This window comes from Artibeus jamaicensis, unplaced genomic scaffold (assembly GCF_021234435.1).
Source record: "Artibeus jamaicensis isolate MK-2021 breed Jamaican fruit bat unplaced genomic scaffold, CSHL_Jam_final contig_797, whole genome shotgun sequence".
Lineage (NCBI taxonomy): Eukaryota > Metazoa > Chordata > Mammalia > Chiroptera > Phyllostomidae > Artibeus > Artibeus jamaicensis.
Genome location: NW_026521977.1, coordinates 5590388 through 5614857, shown reverse-complemented (window position 1 = coordinate 5614857; position 24470 = coordinate 5590388). Strand labels below are relative to the sequence as shown.

The 24470-nt window shown below is 41.1% G+C and overlaps 1 long non-coding RNA gene across 4 annotated transcripts; it reads left to right on the top strand.

The window, feature by feature from the left end:
* The first annotated feature begins 11038 nt into the window (after positions 1-11038).
* Positions 11039-21171, top strand: LOC119053120 (uncharacterized). Of its 4 annotated transcripts, XR_008392970.1 has the most exons (5): positions 11039-11361; positions 12998-13122; positions 13557-13845; positions 16796-16941; positions 18699-21171. It is a non-coding gene; the product is annotated as an uncharacterized LOC119053120 (long non-coding RNA). The 4 variants fall into 4 exon arrangements; XR_008392971.1 differs by having other exon boundaries at positions 13698-16941; XR_008392969.1 differs by having other exon boundaries at positions 13557-16941.
* The last annotated feature ends 3299 nt before the right edge of the window (positions 21172-24470 follow it).

Below are 24470 nucleotides of genomic sequence, written 5' to 3'. Positions count from 1 at the left end.
ACTACTTGATGTATGACTGGTCCATATTAGGAAGCCTATTGCTGCATACATCTAAGCCATCTCTTCAATTCCAGCTCTTAGAAGTTTAGCAGATGATATTTTGACCACCATCTGTCTTCTCCTTTTTATCTCATAACTACTTCTGAACTCCACTGGGCAGAAGATGTTATTTTTCCTTTTTTATCTAGGAGGAAACTGAGATATAGTCAGCCAAATAATTTTCCCAAGATCACATGGCAACAAGTGGCAGGATAGAACTCAAGAAGTTGAGTTCTTAGCTTCTGTGTGTTTATATGTTGTCATTTCTTATCATAGCTCTATTTTCATGATGAAAGCTTTTGATACATGCAAATTTAAAAATACACCTAGTGAATACATTAGGAGTGTTTATAAGGTTATGTCCTGTAGTCTTCAACTTATTTTTTTATATTACATTTAAACTTTTAAGTTGTCACATTTGAAATCTCTCACAGAATGTCTTGACAAATACTTTTTTAAAAGGTTATTTGATGGAAAACCAACTTCCAATTATCTTATTCTCTCACATGATCTCTACTCTAGCACATGACAAAGAGTGGACCAAGATTGTGCTTGCCCAAATAATTTCATCTGTGTGTTGGGGACCTGGAAAGGCTTGAATCTAGATATTTCAAGTAGGTTGAACATAATAGTCAAGGAAGTAGACTTAAACTGGAAAAGTATTCATCTTAAAAATCAAGTGGGATTTTTTAAACTTACAAATCTACTCCACACTTTCCAAGAAGTCATTGTTAGTCATTGTGTCTGTTTTCTCTGAATTGTTTTATTATCAAAAATAAAAAAATACTGGTTGATGCAATGATGTGAATGTTTTGATTGAAACTACTTTGTAAAAATGAGTGGAAATCAGAAAAATAAAATGCTAATATGTATGATTATTCAAGTAAGCCAAAGATGAAAATTATTAAGCATGCTAAAAGCAGCAAGTAGTTGGCGTCAATTATATTCTCATCGGACTTAAGCTAGTCAACTGTTTAATCATAAATGCAAAACAAAAAGTTTAAGTAAGTATTTGTTCAAAATGCAAACATATTGTGATAGAGAAAATATATGTATAAAATTATGAAGTGGAAACCAGCATCAGGAAGTATCCCAGGAATCCAAATGCAAAGAGAAGCATTAGTTCCACAGCTCCATCAACAGGAATATGGCTTGTGGCTAGCTCCATCAACAGGAATATGGCTTGTGGCTAGTAAGGGGAAAAAGAAGACTGATGTTGAACATTTTCTTGAGAAAGGGTGATTCCCTACAAACCCCCTGAAAATTACCCTTAGCAAGCAATTCTCAACATATATATATATATATATATATATATATATATATATATATTAATGTAATATATTATTACATAATAGTTTATATTATATTATATTAGAAATATATTTATATCATATGTTATATACCACATATAATTATATATATACTATATTATATATTCTATTATATAATATATTTATTCTATTATATATATATATCTTCCAACTATTAAATGTCCTTTCCAGTAAGCTGAGAGAGGTAGAATTTGAAATAAGGCATTACTTTAAGAAATTCATTTTTGTGTATATTGGTGTTTAATCTACCCATAGGATATTTGGTGTGGTATTTAGAACTCTTTCAGTTGCAAATAACAAAAAAGTACAATTCAAAACACTACAGGAGGCACTTTGAGTCAGTGGACTCATAGAATGCATTCAAAAACAATTTTTCCTTTCATTTTCATTACTCATGCTCAGCAAATGGTCCTCCCCCTGGGATAAAGCCAAACCAGGACACTCCTAGATATAAAAGTCATCTAATGACATCTAGTTGCATGAATCGTCTTGTTTTATTAACCAAAATGTTTAGTAATTTAAATGTGGAAGCCAAAATTCCAAATTTCATTTAAAGTTCAAGTTTCTCCCTTTGAAAAAATGCTTGCAGTGACGGGGGGATTAGTTAGCTTTATCTCTATTTTTCTACTTGGTGCTTCTACTCCTTCTTCCCCAATCACCAAGAGGCTGCCTCTCAATCCTTCAGGGTAAAAACCAAGAAATGGATAAAAACTAAGGGGGAGAGGACCTCCTGTCAAGAAGGCAGCAAGGTAAACACAGCTCACCTCACACAACCACATCAAAATTACAACTAAACTGTAGAACAACCATCACTCAGAACCATCAAAAATCAAGTTCGATGAAAGTCTGACAGCTACTCAATTAAAGAAACCACATCCATCCAGACTGGGAGGAGGGGCGGAGGCGTAGAACAGTCTGGGCCCACATCCACATGTGGTGGATAAAAACTTAGGAGGGATATCTTGGGAATGAAGAGTCCCAGCCCCATACCAGTCCTCCCAGTCCAGGGTTCCAGTGCCAGGAAAATAAGTACCCATAACTTTTGGCTGTAAAAACCAGTGGGGATTTGGCTAGTGGAAGAAAACTTCTGGAGTCCCAGGCAGTTCCTCTTAAAAAAACCCATACATGGACTCATTCCTCCTCACTTCCTCTAAGCTCTAGCACTAGGGTAGCAGCTTGAAAGGCATCAGTGGCATACAGGGAGGAACTGAAGTGTCTGGCATCAAGGCAAGAGCTGGGGGACAGCTTTCTGCCAGAGAGAAAGGTGGGCAGAGGCCATTATTCTTTTTCTGAACCCTCCCCAACTAAGCCACAGAGCTTGCAGGTGGGTGCCACATCTGAGACTCCATCAACCTGGCTAACACTGTTTGCCCTGCCCTAGAGATCTCTGAGACTCCATCCCACCCAACTTATAGGCCCACCCAAAACATTAACAATGACTTTTCATATGAATGACTGGTCTTAGCTGATGCTTTACAACTTTATAAATCCTCCCGAACAAGCAACAGTCTGCCTAATGAGTCCCCAGTCCCAGTACCTCTTGCTAAGTAGCTCCAGGCCCAACACTAGCAGCAGCTAGCCTAGATTCACAGTTTGGCTTTGCCTGGGAATCTCCAACCCCCGCATAAATAGCAGCAATCTCTGATTGTTTTATAGCTCACTCAGGGTGGTCCTGGGCAGAGTACAAGTGGAGGCTGACCTTGGCTTGCACCACCCAGGAAACCCCAGAGCCTGCACACCCAGTGGTCAGCTACAAACCACCACCCTGCCCCTGCACAGCTGATTCTCTATGGAGGGCAGAGGTTGGTGGTCAGAGGTCACAGCCAGTCCTTGAAGCTGTCCTGGGTAAATCTCTCCCATTGACCTGCCAACAGTAATCAAAGCTCAACTACAAGAGGAGGGTGTACTCGCCCACATGAAGGGCATATCTTGAGTACCCAGCTTGGACGATAGGGGAGGCAGTGCCAGTGTACCCTACAGGACCCTACTACTGTACAGTGGTGTACTGTACAGTGTACCCTACTACATTAGGCCATGCAACCAAGACAGGGAGTCACAGCAGCTCTACCTAATACATAGAAACAAACACAGGGAGGCTGCCAAAATGAAGAGACAAAGAAATATGGCCCAAATGAAAGAAGAGATCAAAACTCCAGAAAAAAACTAAACAAAATGGAGAAAAATGGAGATAAGCAATCTATCAGGTGCAGAGTTCAAAACACTGCTTATAAGGATGCTCAAGGAACTTAGTGAGGACCTGAACAGCATAAAAAAGATCTAGTCAGAAATGAAGGATACACTAATTGAAATAAAGAACAATTACAGGGAAACAACAGTAAAGTGGATGAAGCTGAGAATCAAATCAATGATTTGCAACATAAGGAAGCAAAAAACAACCAATCAGAACAAAAAAAAAAAGAATGAGGAGAGTGTAAGCAGCCTCTGGGACAATTTCAAGAAGTCTAACATTCACATCATACGGGTACCAGAGGAGAAAAGAAAGAGCAAGAAATTGGAAACCTAATAAACCAATAATGAAAGGAAATTTCCCTAATTTGGTGAAGGTAATAGACATGCAAGCCCAGGAAGCACAGAGAGTCCCAAACAAGATGAATGCAGAGGCCCACTCCAAGACACATCATAATTAAAATGCCAAAGGTTAAAGATAAATAAAGAGAGAATCTTAAACGCAACAAGAGAAAAGCAGTTAGTTACCTACAGGGAAGTTCTTATCAACTGAATTCTCAAAAGAAACTTTGCAGGCTAGAAGAGATTGGCAAGAAATATTCAAAGTGGTCTCCTTGAGCTTAAGATAAAACTAACTTCCCTAATTGTGCTTTGCTGGGTGTGAAGCATAAAGCTACACATCAATAGTGAAGAACCAGTGGTCTTTACTGAGAGTGAGAGGCTCTACTAAATTTGGGGTAAAAGTGAAAGGTGGGGAATCAGTCCTATAACCTTTTTCTGACTGCAAGCCCTTCACAGGACTTCCTCATGTATAATGTTACTCAGCACAGGTTTAACAGGTCTCATTTAGTGTAATGATTATGTGCACAGATGTTGGCAGCTAGACAACTGGGTTTTAATCCTCACTCTTCCATTTACTTACTGTGTGGCCTTGGACAAATTACCTGAGCAAGTTCATGGAATGAGGGGTAGGAGTGCTCACAGCTGCTCCTTAAAGCACCTAAAAATCTGTTGAAACCACACTCTGAAGCCCATGGCTGTCTGATTGCCTAGAGGGAGCATGTAGAGAGGATTATCTAGCCAAGGAGAACCTCTTGTTCTATTTGTATTGAATTTCCATTCCCCCAGAGTAACCAACAATGCAAGAGGTTAGTCTGACAGGGCCTACATCTGCTCCAGAAAATATCTAAAGGCTCTCAGGCAAGGACGCAGGCAGCTGGCCTCATGTTTTTGACATGAAAGCACAGCAGATTTTGTAGGTTTCAAGTGGGACTTTTATAAGACCCAGGCACAGCCATGTATTTCGGCATTGGAGAGATAAGAACCTAATTTAGAAATGGGAAGGATCCCTAAAATCCTCAGCTGCAGTTGTTTGGGGATCTTTACTCCAATATTTTGTCATCGATCTGACAGCTCCGTCCATTCTGCCTTTTCCAATACAAGTCACACTTACGCCAATTTAAGCAGCACCCTTGTGCTGGCACTGATTCGTCTCTATTGCAATATTTCATGCAAACTGCACATGTAACTGAGACCCAGACCCTCATTCCTGAAATAGTCAACTGAGACAGGGAGTCATAATGAAATTCTGAAACAGAATAATGCTATTCCTTGGAAATGAATGGCTTATTTCCTTATCTAAAATGTAATCCCTTGAATATGTCTCCCAACATAAAAATTAAAAACATAAAACAGAACTAAAGAGAGAATATTCCATTTTTCTGCTCCGCTATTCTCATTAATGTTAGCTTTGTCCAGTCCCAGACATCACATACAGAAAACAACACCTCTTTCCATGTGTCTCTTTTTCATGAACAGGCAAATCTTTCCCAGAAGTCCCCAAGCAGACTTGCCTTTATGTCTTACTGGCCAGATTTGCAAAAGGTGACCCATTCATTTCTACAATATTCACTGGCAAGGGGAGTGATTGGCTAATGGAGGTACAGGGCTGAGAAAGAGGGTAAATTACAAGGGGAATCATGGGGCTCTGTTAGAAAGAGGAAGAACGAGAACAGATATTGAGTAAACAATACCAGTGTCTATTCATTCATTAAAGATCTGCGTGCTATGACATAAATCTCCTCTATGTCATAGACCAAACTTAACTTTCTGCTGCCTTGCTCAGGCTCACATACTGAACCGTCACAGATTTTGCTGAAAGAAAGGTGATCCTAGCACCACCTTCCTCCCTTACTAGGACTACCTTTTTTTGTTGCTGTTTGTTGGTCTCTCACTAGATACTTTTCCTCCTCAATTGCTTTTACTGCTTTTGCTTTCCCATTGAGGCAAATTCCATCCCTTCCCCTTCATCCCACCATGCCCCTCAGGTGTATTAGACCACATGAGATTACAATGGAATTGTTATTGACCTATAAATAAAGCTCTACCAACTTCCCAGTCAAATTGGCTAGAAAATATATGGCAGGATTCCCAAAATATATCTATATAACTCTAGGAATATCACACACACATACATAGACAATTCTGTGGTCAAGTAAGTTTGGAAAATGTTGTATATGCTTCCCTTCTCTTGTAGATGGCAGATTCGGAGGCTCCAAGAAGTCCTGCAGGTAAATAAACTAACTCAGAATGAGTTCTGGAATCAAACCACCTGTGTTAACATCTGGGTTCTACCACTTTCTAGCTCTTTCTGTTTTGTCATTTGTGAAAAGGGGAGTCTAATGGTGCTGTTGAATGGGGATTGCTGTGAGCAGAAGGTGAGATAATCCATGTGAAGCCTTTAGCACAGCTTTTCCATTCATTTAACGTATATTTATTGAACACCTACTATATGTCAAGATCCCAGGTCTCATGAAACCTACATTCTAATGGAGAAAGGAAGGGACAAACAATAAACATGCTTTGCTTGTTGTAAGTCTTCACTTCCTTCAGAGCCAGCAAAGTCCTTACTCCTCAGAGGCTGTGCCTGATATTCCTAGACAGTCTGTCCCTCATCCCTTCAGCCATGTACCCATCGGTGTCACCTGCGCCCCAGTTTGCTGTGTGTTAGACTGCTTTTCTGTAAACTGGGTTGTGTCACGTCTCTCATTCCCATTAAACTGTAAGCACATTGAAAACAGGGATTTTTTGTGTGTGTTGTGTTTTCTAGAATTAATGCCATCATAATTACTAGTAAATAGCAGGTGCTAAATAAGTTGCTGATGACGTAAAATTTAAGAGGCAGAAATGTGACAAAAACCTTTATAAAAGGCACTAGGACACAAAGAGAATAATAATATGACCATGCTGTCAAGAGTATGATCAAGGACATTGATTGAGTCCTAACTATGTTGTAGGCACTATCCATAGAGTTTGCCATTTAAAACTCATAGCAACCCTGTGAGGTAGGTGTTATAGCCCCTAGATTACAGAATGAAGTCAAGTTGCCTGTCCAAGTTCATAGAGTAAGCAACAGGATTCAAAAGTAATTCCTTCCAGCTTCCCAGCCTGTGCTCTTTTCACTATACATTGTATCAGTTGGGATCTAGCCAGAAAATAAACAGGTCTTTCAGAGGAAGGAATTTTTTTTTACTGAGGATTAGTTACATAGATGAATGGAAGAGTGAGGAGGCTAAATAGGGAATGATGCAGCAACCCAGAAATTTAGCAAAACTGAGAAGTCACTCCCCTTGTTGCATGTTGATACAGGAGAAGATGGTGCTACCAGGGCTCAGAAGCCTGAACTGACAGGCAGAGGAAGCTAGAACCACTGGGGGATTTGCCCAAGGGAGACCTGGGGCCAGGACGGGAGAGGCTGTCCAGTGGGCCCCTGCCAGATTCCACAGGGAGCAGGGAAAGAGAGAGTGAGAAATACCCTGGCTTCTCCCTTCCTGTTTTCTGTCTTTGATGGCGCTTCCCATTACTTTACTGTATCAAGAGCCAAAGAACAAGAGAGCCTGTGAGACCAGAGCCTGGGAAGGATAGGAATGGGCCTGAGACCACTGCAAGCAAGCTGTGAAATGAAACAGTATTTAATTTGGGGCTAGAAAGAATGGCAAAGATATTAAGCAAATTCAAAAGAAGGGGAAGTTAATAGTGGCTGCAGTAGCAAGAGAGAGACTCCTCAGAAGGGAGAAAGTCATACTGATTCCTTAAGAAATGTAGAATTTCTGTAGACGAAGAAAAAAGAGTAGGTATTCCTAACAGAAGGAACCACTAGAGTATTTTCCTGCAGGTAAATAATTCTACTCATTTTTTTAAAGTCTTTCTACTTAGCAGTATCTATACTATATGTGTACAGTATAAAGAATAATGAAAAAGAAACACATATACACTATCCAAATTCAGAAAATAATATATCATTATTTGCAATTTATTTTTTAATATGGTTTAAAAATATAGATATATACTTGTATACTATATGCATACATATATGTCTGTATGATAAAATTTACCTATATAATTTTTAAAAATTTAAATACATTTATTGATTTTTAGAGAGAGAGGAAGGGAAGGGAAAGAGAGAAAAAAAACATTGATGTGAAAGAGAAATATTGATCAGTTTCCTCCTATACGTGCCCTGACTGGGGATGGAACCCACAACCTGGGTATGTGCCCTGAACAGGAATCAAACCCCCAAAAGTTTGCTGTATGAGACAACACTCCAACCAAATGAGCCACACTGGCCAGGGCAACCTTTATAATCATTTTAACTGCACAATTTAGTGGCATTAATTACATTCATAATATTGTGCAACCATTGCAACTATTTCTGAACCTTTTTCACCACCCCAAACAAAAACTGTGCAGTCAATCAGCAATAACTCTCCATTCTCCTTCTCCATAGGCTATGTCCATTAATTTACTTTAAATTGTATCGAAAATGAAATGGATTGTCCTGGCTTGTGTGGCTCAGTGGATTGAACACCAGCCTGTGAACCAAAGGGTTGCATGTTCGATTCCCAGTCAGGGTACATGCCTGGGTTGTGGGCCAGGCCCCCAGTAAGGGGCGTGCAAGAGGCAACCACACATTGATGTTACTTTTCCTCTCTTACTCCCTCCCTTCCCCTTTAAAATTAAATAAATAAATAAATAAATAAATAAATAAATAAATAAACATGAAGTGAATTAATGGATTATCAGAGGACTGCTAAAACATTTAGGGATGAATAGGCATATATAATAAAATCCTAACGGAAAGATCTAGGTGGTGGATATATGTGTCCTATAAATGTTTTTAAACTGAATGTTTGAAGTTTTTCTCAATAAAATGTTAGGAGGGAATTTCATTCTTGAGCCCCTAACCAGGATTTTTATTTAATCTATTGTATTTGGGTCCGGACATCAGAATTTTAAAATTTCTCTCTGGGTGATTCTGATGTGGGGCCAGGTTTGAGGACCACTAAAGTATGCCAGCAGATCACAGAACCCAAATGTAGCAGAACTGAGCAGGAGGGGTGGGAAGAGAGGGAGGTTCTGTGTGCCTGTCAAAGGTGGGGCTTCCAGGCTGGGCTCTCATGTGTTTTGTGGCTGGACTGGCAGATGGGCCAGTTCCACGCAGAGGAGGCAAGGAGCTGCTTCTCAGTGTGTTATTAAGAACATGGTATCGGTCAGGGTTCTCCGAAGTTCTTAAAATGGGACTGAGACATTTATACTTAGTTTAAGCATTTAATTTCGCATGATCTGTCCTTTGCAATGTTTCTCATCGTGTTACCTAAGAGCATCTATTCTTTCAGAATACTTTTAGTGTGTCACTGCCTTTAACCCTTTAAAAAACCAAAGGGTAAAACAATTTTAGCATGTATATACATACATTTTCATGTTTTACTAACTCATCTTTGTTATTGTTATGGAGATGAAGAGCTGGGTCTGCTGAAGCAAAAAGAAAATGTAATACCTAGGGAGGCTTGGGTTCATGGGTCCGCAGAGAGAGCAAGAGAAAGCGAGGCCTGGGCAGTATAGAGACCAGCAACTGAGCCTAGCTGTCAGGCTTGCAAACTGAACAATTCTGACAAAGCATCTGTAACCCAATTAACCATTAAAAATGGTAACTGACACTCCTCAGAGAACTGATATCAATACTGCCCTATTACAATGTGCCTACTGCAGCACTAGTCAGCGTATCTGCTGTAACCCTTCTTCTACACTGGATATTTTAAGCCTTACTCTAAGGGTTATGGTGGTGTATAAGGTTCTTTGTCTCTGAAGTAAATGATCCCAGTCCATTTAACCACGTGAAAGGCAACAGGAACACTAACATCTGACCCCTTGTCATGGGACCCTAGCCTGGCTCAGCACAAATGCCAGCTGGAGGCAGAATGGGGCCCAAGGGCAAAGGCAGAATGGCATATGAGGAAAAGGACCAAAGGTCAGTTACAGAGCAGCTGTATCACAGGTGAGATCTAAGGGGAAACTGCTGGACTAAAAGCAGGAAGCAAACAGAAGTTCAAGAGCCAGAGGAATGCAAGAACACATCAGGAAGGGAGATGTAAGACAGGAAGAGAACCAGAGCTTTGGCTATGAATGAAGCTCATTCTTGTAGGGAGTTCACCCTCTGGTGCTTGGGTGAGCAGGAAGGAGCTAGGAAATGTAGGGTAGGACAAACTTAAAAAAAAAAACCTCAAATTATGTTATCACACTGCCTACTAACTTCATTTTGATGACTCTGAACCACCCAGGAGAGGTTAAGTGTGGTTATCTTTTATAAATTAAGGGAAGTGTATAAAACATTTTAGAAAAGTCTGTGGATTATATGGTTAAAAAGAAAAAAAGAGGTCCTTTCATCCTTGAAAGAAAGAATAACCTTCAACCACCAGCAAAATTCACATGTGTGTAATCCCACATTGCCTCCATAAATCTAGGTAGCTGTGGCAGTGTTTCAGGGAAGTAGAGGCATTGCTCTTTAACTTTAGCTGTCTCCATTTCTCCCAGCTAGAGTGACAGCTGTCTTACTGTCTCCCTCATTTTGGAGTTGTGAGGTATGTTAACATTCATATACAGCTTTGATCCAACTTAAAAATTTGAAACCTCCAAGGAAGTTCTAGCATGCTGGCATACATCATGGGCTTACTGTGACACTGTACTTGGCCCCGGTGGGTACTATCACCGAGGAGGGCTGGGGGTAGGAGAACAGAGAGCCCTGAGGCCTCATGGAGTAGGAAAGGAGTGCCCCCCGCAAAAAGTAGCTGCTTTTTCCAGAAGTAGCAGTGTGGGGAAGAACACATGACCTATCTACCACAGTCTTTCAAGTTCACATAGGTAATGAGTGACAGAGCAAGGCCCTGAACCCAAGTTTGTCCATCTCTAAATGTTTTATTTCTCCTACTGATAAGTCTCTTTTGCTGGGAAAAGCATTTACAATGGTTACTAAACTCCTGGTGTTTCACTGTGCCTACTCTCTCGCCTACCCTGCTTTTACCCCCAGCCCGGAGTCCACTTGGATGGAAATGCATCATATAATGGGCTCAGAGTTAATCATCTGCAGGTTTTCCCTGATAAGTCACAGTATGTTTGCTGCGCTCCTTCCAAGAGTCAACAGCAGCTATGGGGATGTGCCAAGAGTGGCCTATGGCATTCAGAGTGGTGGCCCAGATGGGAGGCAGCGTGCTGGGGAGCCTATCTGAACACCACCATCTGGAATGCCTCTGTTGCCCTGAAGGCACTTGTCTCCACTGGACACAGCTTAAATGCCAAAAACCAAGCCAAGTTCACTGGATGTACAAACAGCCTGACGTCAGTGGAATTTGCTCATAATTTAGGCCTCATGTGTGATGTACTGTCTGAACTAAACGATCCGTCAAAACAATCAGGGAGGAAGAGGAGAAGGAAGAAGAAAAGCAGAGGAAGAGAAGAAGGAAGAAGAGAGGTAAGAGTCGAAAGAAGAAGTAGATGAGAAGAAAAAGAAGGAGGAAATTAGGACATAGCCAGGAGCTGTGGCAGAACAGGTTCAGCTTTTAACTCCTCGAGCCAACGGCCCCTGTAAATTTGTTGAAAGCATCAGTGCCAAATAAAACATGGCCTTTTAAAGCACTGAATTACGTGAGTGCAGAGCTGTTAAAATCAGTGTAGCAAAAAATCCAGCTGGGTTTGGCCAGTGCCACAAAGTACAAAATGATGATCACTTGTTCTGCCAAGACTCAAGGTTCCCCAGACGTGGTGGCCTGAGCAGAGTTATTTGGATGGTAGTCCAGATCACCATTCTTTAAAACAAACAAAAAAATTGCTATTAAGAAATAGACATCTGTTGTTTTTGCTGCCCTGTGTCTAAAGGTGGATTTATTGTGAAGCTAACAAAGTTTTAAGCTTCAGAGTCCTTCACTTGCATGGGTCCCTGTAAGGGCTGGGAGATCCTGGAAGTCATGGACTGTTCTAGATGGGGAGCCACATTACAATCAAGAAGCACTTAACCTAAGCATTTCTGGTAGATTGCCTAAACAGACATTGGAAGGAAAGAACAGAAGTGCCAAGATTCCAATAATTTGTTGTGATTTATTTTTTCATTTTTAATAAAATTCACTATAATGCTTATTTTTAAATTTGTAATTTTGTATTATTTTTATTAAGGAGAAGTGCAAAATTATAAAGCTTCAGACCCCACAAGACCTGAATCTGTCTTTTGCTGCCTCCATTTGCATTTCTTCTGGTCATCACACCTCCATTTGTCTTTGTGGAAAGGCCCTACTACTCACTCAGTGATAAGCATATGATCCAGGCCAAGCCAAACAGAACAGTGGTTGGGTCAGGAATGAGCACTGGATGTACTCTAGACCAATGAGAATTGGTGTCAGAATTTTTGCTGGATGTTTTCCACTATGGTTAAGTTGTGGGGACCCAAGTCTGACATTGTCAATAGCCATATTGCTTCTCCAAGAGGAACCTGTCTGAAAATAAAATTAACATAGAAGAAAGCAGAGCTGAGAGATAAAAAGAAGCCAACTCCAGAAGTGTCACTGTTTGCCCCTGAAACCAGCTATATTGAAGCTGATAAACATTACCTTGGGCTTTTCAAATAGACAAGCCAAGAAAATTCTCTTTTCACTTGAGTTAGTTTGAGCTGTGTTTCTGTCATTTGCAATTTTAAGTCTTGACTAATACAGGTCCTAACATGCTAGAAAAAGATAACTATTATTATTTCAGTTTAGAAGAAGGTACTTTGAGTATCTTTCCCTTCCAGCTTGCTTGAGAATTAATTGACATATAATACTGCCTAAGTTTAAGGTATATAACTTGATATACTTATATAATGCAAAATGTTCCTCCAATAAGGTTAGTTAACATATCCACCACCTCACATAATTAAATTTTTTTGTATTTGCCTCTTAAAATTATAATAATAGATAATGCTTATTGATCACTCTTATTAAGTGTTAAGTAATCCATTGTATTTTTAATGTAATCTTATGAGGTATGTATTATTAGAATCACATGCATTTTACTAAAGAGGAAATTGAGGCACGTAGACATTAAATAAGGTATCCAATTGGTGTGCACTCTGGCTTTAGGTCTTGGATTACACAGTGTTGTTTGTTCCAACTGATTCAGATGTTACTAACATTATTTGAAGAAGAGTCCTCATTCATTTACTGTTGCCAGTCTATGGATCAGATGCCCTGAACAAATGCCAGAGGTGAGCAACATGATCCACTTTCCTCAGAATCAGGTAAAAATACCAGGTACTAAAAATATAATAGACTCTAAACCAACATATGTACACAAGTCATGGGGTCCAACATCAAATCCCTCTTATCTTGTTCAGTAAGTTCCTAAAGCGTCTCTCATAAATTGTTTCCTTTTGTCTTCTGTTCCCCAGTTCTCCCCATAATCACGTAGCTCCTTGTTATCAGTACTGACACTTACTTGTAGCTCATTTATCATCCATAACACTTCTGATGTGTTGTCACTAGTATTGATGGGAAACCATAACTTAATTGCACTTCAGTACTCTTCATGCTGAAGGTGGGAAAATGGACTGAGGACTCCCAACCTATCTTAAACCAGCCCCATTATACCCCCAAACTAAGTAACTCAATTTCCTACAATTCCTTCTTGTGCCTCTTCTAGACTTACATCTTGAACTACGTCTTCTCTGTCTGTGGCTTTAGCATGACACATTTACAAAGAATGAAAGCCTGGATGTTACTGTCACGAAACCAAGAATTTCAAACTTGAAGCCATTGATGACTGTGTTCCTTCACTTTTCAGCAAACATTTATTGAGCACCAACTAGACACTGGGAACTTGCGGATGAATATGGCAGTTCTTTCTGAAAGCTCTCAAAGCATTGGAGAAAGATTGGACGTAACAGAGGTCAACAATTCCCATGAATAAATTGACTTGAAATCACAACAGGGTAAGGTGCCAGTCATGAAAAAAAGTAGGGAAGTCTTGTTAACGAAGAGCAGGGAAATTACTCTTGAGGTGTCAGTAGGAATTTCCAGGCAGAGAAGAAAGAAGAGCATTGCAAGCAGATGAAACAGAACGTTCAAGTCTAGAAAAGCAATAAAGCACATGACTTGTTTGGGAAACAGCAACAGTTTTGGTGTGGCCAGAGGAGACAGTCTTTGAGAGACAGTGGTGAAAGATGAGTCTAAAAAAGTGGGTATAGGCCAGTTTACAGAGTCTTTGTGGGCTCTGTTAAGGAATCTGAAATTCACCTGGTACTCAAAGGGAGCCAGTGAAAAACCTCAAGCAGAGAGTGACTTGACTACATTTGTATTTCAGCCATGTCACATGGGCAACAGTGTCACTCTTGGGCAGTAATTGTGTCCTTCCTTCCAAACATGATTTTTGGACTTGATGATCTTCAGACTGATGCAACTTTGAATTTCCATGATCACTAGTGTTAGATTTTTCTCTTTCTTTTTTCAACATACAACCAATATACCCTGAGGCTCCCCCTTACCCATCAGCCTGAGTTACAGCATTTCCTAAGAGAAGTAATCTTCAACCATGTGTGGTCATGTGCGTTTTGGGAAGGGGGTATATCATCTTCACTTGGAGTACATTTTCAAAATACCATGCCTTTGTGATACACTTCCCTCTTGCCCTGAAATTCTAATAGACCTCAGGTTTGGGAGAATAGGTAGGAGTGGTGGGATAGCAGCATTTGGGGAAGTTTATTCTTTTAAAGAATGGGGATTTGGCCATGGGAGCATTAATCAAGATAATATCCCTCTCAAATCCATGGTTATTAAAATACTATAAAATCCGCATTTATAGTTTGATAATGATATTCTATTTGGGGTTGAATGGTGGCTCCCCAAAAGATATGTCCATGTCCTCATACCTTGTCCCTGTGAATGTTACCTTATTTGGAAAAATGGGGGGTGTCTTTGAAGCTGTAATTAAGTTAAGCATCTTTAGATGAGATCATCTTGCATTATCCAGGTGGGCTGTAAATCCAGCGAAGAGGGTCCTTATAAGAGAGTGAAAATAAGATAGGAACATGGAGGTAGGAGCATGTGAAGACAGAGGAAGAGATTGGAGTTATGCAGCCACAAGGCAAAGAATGTCTGGAGTGACCAGAAACTGGGGCAGTTAAAGAAGGGTTCTCCCCTAGAGCCTTCAGAAGGAGCGTGGTCCTGCAGACACCTTGATTTCAGACTTTTGGCCTACAAAATGATGAGAAAATAGATTTATTGTTTTAAGACAGCAGATTTGTAGTGAAATTTTATGGTATCCTTAGAAAACTTCTATACCCTCTTTCTAATAGGTTATGCTTAATAGTCACTTTTCCGAGAGGAAACAATTTTCAAAAGTGCTGTATAATTGTATAATGTAAATGAATTTGGGCAAGGTAACTTAGTCTCTCTGAGCCAGTTTTCTTACCTAAAAACATGGAAGTAATAATGCCATCTTCACAAAGTGTTTAGACTCTTAAGTGAGATAAGATAAAGTTACCCAGCAGACAACTGGCAAAAAGGGAAAAAAGCAGGTGCTCAAATATGTATTCAGGTAAGAACAGGCCCCAGCATACACCGCACAGATGCTCTGATGAAACAACACTTCCCAGGAGAGAGCAGGGATGGTTAACATGCAAAATCTGGGCCTGTATAAGAGTCTTTTTTGCATGTAACCACTTACACAGATCTGGCGTCAGCTCTTGTTCTCACTAACTAACCACTGCCCTCTCCCCCAACCTTCTCAACTTCCTGTTTACGTAGATTGCTGCTTCCTGGCTAAGGGAACTGAAAGGTTTCAGCCAGACTGCTTTTCCTCTGGACCTATGCCAAGAATACTTTCTTCGCCCTCCTTCTCTCTTGCTTTCTTGTTTTATACGCTTTCAGGCTAATGAGGAGCAAACTGCTGCCCTGTGCCATCCCCAGCTAAGTAGCTGGTCTTCTCCTTGGCTATTGGATCAAATCAGATGGACGTGAGAAAAAAAACCACATCAAATATTATGTAGTCATTAAGAAATCTGTCTGTCCCTGCTCACCACAGCTCCTCCAAGATATTGATACTGATGCCTTTTTTTTTTTGGATTCAGCTGTACTGGTGATGATACCTCTACTCTCAGGCCATGCACTAGTCTGTTGTGTGAAGCAGTTCTGACCAGGGCTGGCAGGACAACAGTAGGTTGAACTCAACCAGAATGCCAGGTTGGGAGGTTGTTGAAATTATCTAATTTGTGGTTCTCAATATGAGGCCAATGTCCAAGTCATCTGAGAAGCTCTTTCAAAATAAAAGAACAAACAAGCAAACATTTGGAACTGGAGGATAGGCATAGGTATTTGGGGAAAAAAAATCTCCAGGTGATAAGGATTTTCCCCACTACTCTGGGCTTATTGTCCTTAGCGCAGTTAATAAGAATGTGTGCTCTGGCCCTGGCTGGTGTAGCTCAGTGGATTGAGCACAGGCCTGTTCAATCCCAGTCAGGGCACATGCCTGGGCTACGGGCCAGGTCCCCAGTAGGGGGTGCATGGGAAGCAACCACACACTGATGTTTCTCTCCCTCTCTTTCTCCTTCCCTTCCCCTCTCTCTAAAAATAAATAAAAATCTAAGAAAAAGAATGTGTACTCTGAAGCCTGACTGGATTCAAATTCTGGGTCTGTCATCTATGAGCTGTGTGACATTGCCCTCATTACTTCATCTCTCAGTGCCTCAGCTTCCTCATCTGTAAAACAGTAATAATAATACCTTCCTTTGTCACAGAATTGTTGTGAGGAACAAATGACTTCACATGTGAGTGCACTTAGAATATATATATATTTGCTATTATTAGCCCTGTGAGCCCCTGAAATGAGGTCAGAGCCATCAACGCTCCTGCACAATCACTGAGGAATTTTGTTGCTTTGCACAGCTCCAGGCCCCACCGTCATCTGCTGAGTTAGAGTCTCTGCAATTGAGTCCAGGATGTGTTGCAGAGATCCTCAGGAGTGACAAATACACAGCCCAATTTAGGAACTGCTGCACGATACAAGGGGGCTGAAGAAAGAAGACATCCAGGTGGGTTAAAAACAGGAAGGGCTGTCTGATTTGGTAACTATAAACTTTTTCTTTTATTTTAAGTGACATGGATAGCTTTTATTTTGAAAATGGCTTGGTTGATATAAAAAATTAAAACCAAAAGAATGTAATAGCACATTGTATACATTAAACACTAGTATTTCTATCAGGGGAAAATTAACTGCTTGAGAAGAAATATTTTAATAACTGCTAAAATGCAAAAATGTGAGAGTGGAAATCCTTTCTGCATAAAAAGGAAGATGGATATGAAATGTGGAGGGCCCTTTGGGATGGATAAGGTTAGGGCAGGGAAAAGGAGGGATAAGAGGAATTGTACAAGACACTGGACTGGGCACCATACAATGAAATAGCAACCCCCCTATAAAAAGTCTAATAAAGTCCACAAATTACAAACATTTGTTGAGAGTATTATTTAACTTTTTTGTTTCTCAGCTTCCTCACCTGTAAAACACTGGTGATATTACCTACCACTTTGTAATACGTACAGATTTTTTGGTCTGAGTAACTTGTGAAAGAGCTGAGTTTTCCAGCTCTTGGGACAACTTAGGTTGGTCAGGGGTTAAGTAGAGCATAAACCTCTGAAAATTCTCCAAAAGCTGTGGGACGCTTTGTGTTACACTACATTGTGGAATCAGGTAATTGGGGAAATCTCACTGAGCTCTCACTGGTCATAAGGGCCTCAGCTTTCACCTGGGTTACAGCAGGAAAGGAAACAGAGCATAAAATGGCCTGTGGGTCCTGCTAGCAGAACTCCCTGACCCTTAGGCTGGCCACATGGGCTTCTGCCCACTCATGGGCCTCTCCACTAGTCTGTCTGGTCTCTGAGGCTGGTCTGCCTGTTGTCCTGTCCTCTCATCCCCAGCCTGGCCTGGTGAGCTCTGCTCAGCTCTTATCACTTCCCAAGGGGTCACCAGGAAGTACATACATGATCAGTGCTCTAGTTCTAGAGTTTAGGGGGTTGGGGAAGCCAGACGACAGTGTGGATCTGAGTGGTTAAGTATCTAATTTGAGAAGCCAGATCATGCCAGGCAAGACCATAGGTGAAAGTGGGGCCCAGGAAGTAGAAACAACTTTGGGGAGCAGGGATGCAGAGCTCCTCAGAGCAGCTGGGATATAACTGAGACATAGGGAAAGAGCAAATGTGACCCAGAAATATATAGTAGCAATTAAAGCTTAGAAGCCAAATCTTCTTTCAGCCCAAGGAACAAAGTATGGTCGAAAATAGAAGCAGCAGCATAATGTCAGAAACAGGTAAATGCAGGAACTGAGCAGGTCAGGGTAGGATTCCTAGTTACAGTGCTAGGTTACGTGGGGCTCCCTCTCCTCAACGAGAGGTAAAGGTTAGAAAAATATGTATGCTCTGCACACAGAAATCTATTTTTTGGGTGTGTGGTAAAACACATAACGTGAAATTAACTATTTGCAACCGTACAGTGCAAAGACATCAAGTGCATTCACACTGTAGTGCAATATCAACACCATCCACCTCCAGAAGTTTTTACCATGCCAAACTAAAGCTCATTAAACAATTCCCTATTTCCTTCTCCCACCAGCCCCTGGTAACCACAGTTTACTTTCCATTTCTATGAATTTGACTACCCTATATTCCTCATATAAATGGAATCATATGATATTTGTCCTTTTATGCCTGGTTTATGAATTATACCTTTTTAATATCTCCTCAAGTTTCATCAAGAACATGTTGTCAGCTTTGCCCCACCTTATGTCTCTACTAGGTCTTCAGATGAACCAGCCACCTGCCCTGTATCCGCCACTGGTGCTGATACTCCCCTCGACGAAGATGTGTGCAGTCAGCAGGAAGGGGTTTGCTTTCTCCCTTTCCATTACTTCTGCTGGTGCTGCCAATTTGCCCATGTTCCCCAGTCACAACTACCAGTGTAGCTCTATTCAATTATGCCACAGCCCTCTCTAACCCCAAAATGGAATGAAATTGCCCCTCTAAAGAGTGAAAGCTTTTTCAAAAACCTTGGATAATCTGGCTTCTAAATAAGTACATTTGGATTCAAACAGATGGCCATGAAGCTGTTTTAATTAAGAGGTTTGGGTGGAACTCACTCTGCGACACCACCTACCTCAGCCTCCCTCACCTGCCTGACTTGTGCCCACAGAAAAATGCCTATATTGTTCCACTGCCCACCACCACCCCACCCTCACCTCAAGTTAGTGCTCTGCTTTTCCAGCACTAGACATCTCCCCTCCTCTTAGGATTAGGGACTACTTCATCATCCCCTCTCTGTTCAAGGGTATCAACCATTTTTCTAGGGTCCCCATCATTAGTTCCCATGGTTCTTTTTACCATTTCTCCTAGAAGGCCAACAAGCCTTCATGCAAATCAGACCTCTGGTGGCTGCTGTGATATCCCAGAACTCTGAAGATGATATGCAGTTGAGTCTCACCATGACTCTTGTGGCTCATGAATTTTATTTTTGAATGAGATAATGGATGGGGCAAGTTGGAGACTGTATATACATAACCAGACATTACCAGGGAGCTTTGTCAAAGGCTCTTGCCAGGCACAGAAGGTCAAAAATTATCACCTTCATGGTCTGAAAGTGAATACTAAGAAAGAAGGAGAAAAGCACATGGGATTTGGCAAAAATCAGGTTCAAATCCTGACTCCTTGATCTACTAGGTAGGTAACCTTGGCAAATGATTTACTCTGGCTAAGCCACAGTTTTCTCAATTTGCAAAATCGGTATAATATAAAAATATGTAGGGTATATCAATTTGCATTAGCATTGGCTATGAGAAAAAGAAACACAGTGTAAGTGATTTAAACAATACAGTTTATTTTTCTCTCACATCAAAGTCCTGAGGTGGAAAACCCAGAGCTGTTCCACAGTGTTCTCAGAGACTCAGGCTCACCTCACTGCTCTTCATCCCTCCAGCGTGGCCCTCACCTTCATGGTCCAAGAATGTGACTAAAGTGACAAACATCACTTCTGTGTTCCTGCAAGCAGGATGGAGGAAGAAATAAGAAGAGACAGGGCATGTACCATTTGTCTTTAGAAGAAAATTGCCAGAAACTGCCATACAAACACTTCTGCATGTATCACATTGTCAAAACTTAGTCATATGGCCACACCTAGCTGCAAGGGAGGCAGGGAAATTCCAGGCAGCCTTGTGCAAAGCTAAAAATTGAGAACCATGTTACAATGGAAGACAGGTAAGTTGAATTTTGGGGACATTCTGAAACTCTGTTACATAAATTATTTATTTTAAAGATTGAAGTGGCCCATCAGTAAATGTTGGCTATTTTTAATATTCTTCCTTGAGGAATTACTAAGGAGTACAGCAAAATCAGGAATAAGAGTATCCCCCAATGAAGAGAAGATGTGGCTTTCATTTCACCCTTTTTCATTGCTAAGATAGTAACTTAGTCATACATTGTAGCTTAGGGGCTGACTTAAATTTTTCAAAACTATTATCTGCTTTACAAATTTAAATATGTGATACTTTAATGGAACTCTGCTTGTTTTGTGAGTTTATTTACTCAGTATGAGTAATCAGTGACATGACAAGGCAGAATCTTGGAAGGGAGTTTTCAAGGTAGTTTTCTCAAATGGTCTGTGTATGTCCTCAGATCCCATTCACCATCACTGTGAAGGATTCCTTTTCTGTAGCAATTTCTGTCAAGATGAATCTGATTCAACATGAATCTCCAACATGAATCTGATTTCCCTCTACCATCAGCTAACATCCTGTCCCAGTGCAGACTAGTATCTGAAGAATCTTGCTTCTTCTCTATTTTAAGAATTCTTGTAACACCTGCTAACCAAAATGATCTCTTTCATTCTAAGAGAGCACCATCCCTCCCAAAGCCCCTGATGCACATTAAGTAAAAACTAAAGCATTGGAAAAATTGACCAATTTGTTTGTGGTGAGATTCTAGTCTAATGGCCTTCAAAAACTTGTTTAACAGAACAATACCCCATCATTTTTTCTATTGAAATGTTACGACACATCCCAGTGCTGGTCTGACTGAAGATGGGAAGGGCCCAAAGCCCAGCCCACTGGCTTGCTTTTTACTAAGCACCTTCACTGAAGAGTTCCTGGGTACCTCCATGAATCTCCAGGGCTCATATCACTATACTCAATTTGAACATCCTTATTCTGTTTCATTTTCTGTTTTAAAAGCTGGCCAGGTGAAGGGGAAAGACAGGCCATGTGTCAAATATTGAGATCTTACTAGCTATGTAACCTTTGAGACTCAATTTCCCCATTTCTAAAATGGGGGTGATGAAAACTGCTTTCTTGCACTGTAATGATAATTAAAGTGAATTTACAATTATAAAGTTCCTGACGCAGAGCAGCTTCTCAATAAATGTTAGCTCTCTTCCTTCTCTTCCTTCCCCTTAAGGTAAAAAATGGCATCTAACACACGTTTAACAGATGTTTAACACATTTTCCCCACCACACTGACCTCTGTGTGTGTTGGTGAGTGCCTTTATGCATGTATCTAAAAATACAGGTCACCCCAACTAGTGTGGCTCAGTTGGTTGCACGTCATTCTGCAAAGTAACATCAACCAGTTTGATTCCCAGTCAGGGCACATGCCTGGTTGTGGGTTTGGTCCCTAGCTGATGCTTCTTTCCCTCTCTTTCTCCCTTTCTTCCCCCTCTCTAAAAATAAATTAATTAATTAAAATCTTTTAAAAAAGAAATATGGATTACCTCTGGGTAGTTTTAGGAATTGGCAGCTAATGATTACTGTAATTTGTATAAACAGTCCTTAGACATTAATAGAGTTAATGAAAGTACTGTCTGATAAGGCTGTGCCAGAAAATGGATAGACGGGCTTCTCATGTTTAAAAAATATGCATTAAAGGAAAATTGCATCTATTAGCCTGGCTCTCACAATAAAGAAACTGAATATTGTTGAAGAAATAAATAGTTTCTCCTACCCACCCATTTAGACAGAGCAGCCAGAGCACCCTCATGCTCAGTGTAAGGCACTGAGTCACTTTATGTAAAGGTCAAGTGAGGGGGAGGGAGCCGCTCAGGCCAGACACCAGCTCCTCAGGCATGGGATTCTTGGACAGCATCACAAAGAGGATGGCTCAGGCTCAGGCTCAGTCTTAGAGGGAACTTCCTAGTATCAGCCCTAATTCTAGAATCAGACAGCAGGACATAATGGATAATGGCTGTTGAAGACAGCACAATGGCCCCCAAAGACATCCACATCCTAATCCCTGGAACCTCTGAGTGTATCATGATACTTGGCAAGGAGTAACTGTGGAATTATGGCCAGGATTGCCAATGAAAATAAAGTTGCTAATCACCTGACTTTAAAATAAAAAGATTATTCTGGATTAATCAGGTGGGTCCAATGTAATCACAAGGGTCCTTAAATGTGGAACAGGGAGGGAAATTAGAAGGAAATGTGATGATGGATGTGGAGGCTGGAGTGACTCGATGCAAGGCGTCAACCCGCCATTGCTGGCTTTGAAGAGGAAAGGGGCCATGAACTGAGAAATGCAGAATCTGGAAAAGGGAAGGAAACAGACCGTTCCCTCCAGAGCCCTGCTGTCCAGGGAGACCCATTTGGTTTTCTGACCTGCAGAATTGTAAGATAAGAAATTTGTGTTGTTTAAGCCACTAAGGTTGTGAACATTTGTTGCAGCAGCATTAGAAAACTAATATAGTGGGAGATGGGCAAACCCTGAGTCATTATATAGTGGTGGTGGGCATGTGCATCAGCGAGTCCAGCTGTGGGAAACTAAATATCACAGAAGCTAGAGAGGTAAAGCCCAAAGTATCAAAGCTTTCACTAGCATAAGAGCCATCTCTCTGACTTATTGGTTCATTTCTTTGTTAAGTTGGAGACGGCCACCCCTCACTCTCCACACCTGCAGAGGAAAGGCAGCAGGAAATGTGGGCAAACTTTCCCAGAGTAAGTCTTTCTTGCGTTTCCTAGTTGGTCACCCTGTGATGCTGGGAACTAATGGTCTCTGAAGCCCCCACTATAGTCCCTGCTGATGAACCTGCAGGCCTCCTGATACGCTGTCAGGACTGCTTCTCAGACACAGACTCACATGTCCCTAGGAGCACCTGTCTTCCCCGTAGAGTCTCAGAAACTCAGTTTATTTTGCTTTCAGCCTCAGAGCTAAAAAGAAAAGTAAGTGCCACATGATAATCATGTTAATTTAATGATAACAATAGATACCATTTGAGTAAACATACTTCACAGAAACTTTACAGGCCTCATTTCTTTTAATCATCATGACCTATAAGGTACATACTAATAAATAAAATGTAGCATGATTAAGGAGACTGTCCCCAAGCATAGAGCTATCAAGTGGTAACCCAGCTCAATCTTACTTCAAAGCCCATGCCCTCAGGTGTTTTATCACTGCTTCCCACTGCCTTAGGTGCTGCATCACTTCTCCGTAACTAGCTGCAGATCAGGGCGCCCAGCTTCCTGTGGTTCTGGCAATGCCAGAGCAGACACTATAACTGAAAATCACTTGTGATAATAAAATAACTGACATAGTTCAAAACTCTAACAGCATTCTTTCAATCCTAACTCCCACGCTATACTGGCCCACTAAGTGACATTTGCACCTCAGGCTCCCACCCAACTACATCATCTCGTCCTGGTCTAACTCCGCATCCTGTCTTTCCTATTTCCTCCCAAACTCCATTTGCCATGACTGATGGAGGAGAAAAGAAGGGGAAAGGAGATAGGGTGCAGGAAGAGAAATTGGGGGCAGATACAAGGGGTAAGAGTTCTGAGCCCTACAGGAGAATGGGCAGCAATGATGCCTAGCAGGTCTAGAAGCTGAAGGATGGGGTTTGGTCCCAGAGTTCAACTAGCTCCTAGTTCAAGCAGCATACCTCATGCTTGTCTTCCTTGCATGCCCCCATGCCTCCCTTGCTCTGGGTTCCCAGATCCATCTTACCAGAGATGAAGAGGTGAGCCATGGGAGGAGAGAACATAAAGAGAAATGAAGAAAAGAGGCAGACAGATTCCATAGAATGCTGCTCCAGTTCAGTTTCATTTTCTCCCTGGGGAAGGTAGGTGTCGACCTAGGTGCTTAGGCATTCATTCAACAAACATCACTGAACACCACCTCTATGCCAAACAGTGTTCTAGGCACAGGCAATTCAGAGGTAAACAAGAAAAATGTTCCCATCAAAATGAATCTTTCAAGAGCAAAAGTCTTATTTAAATGAATCCAGAAAGACTTTCCAAAGCAGAGTCAGCCAGACACTCAGAGCTGCCCTAAGGGTCTAGGCTTTGATACAGTTGCTTCAGCTCAGATACAGCTGATCTGATATGCTTCATCTTATAAGGACGCAGATTGTCACGCAAGGAAGGTAAAGATTTCATCTTAGATGCCAACTCCGACCGACTGATAATGATTGCCTAGAGTCGTTTGTTGAGACGGATTGTGAAACCCCATCTGGTCTGAAGCAGGAAAAGTGGCTATGATAGATTAGCAATGTCTGCCACATGTATTTAAGGATGAGTGATGGCAGATGTGC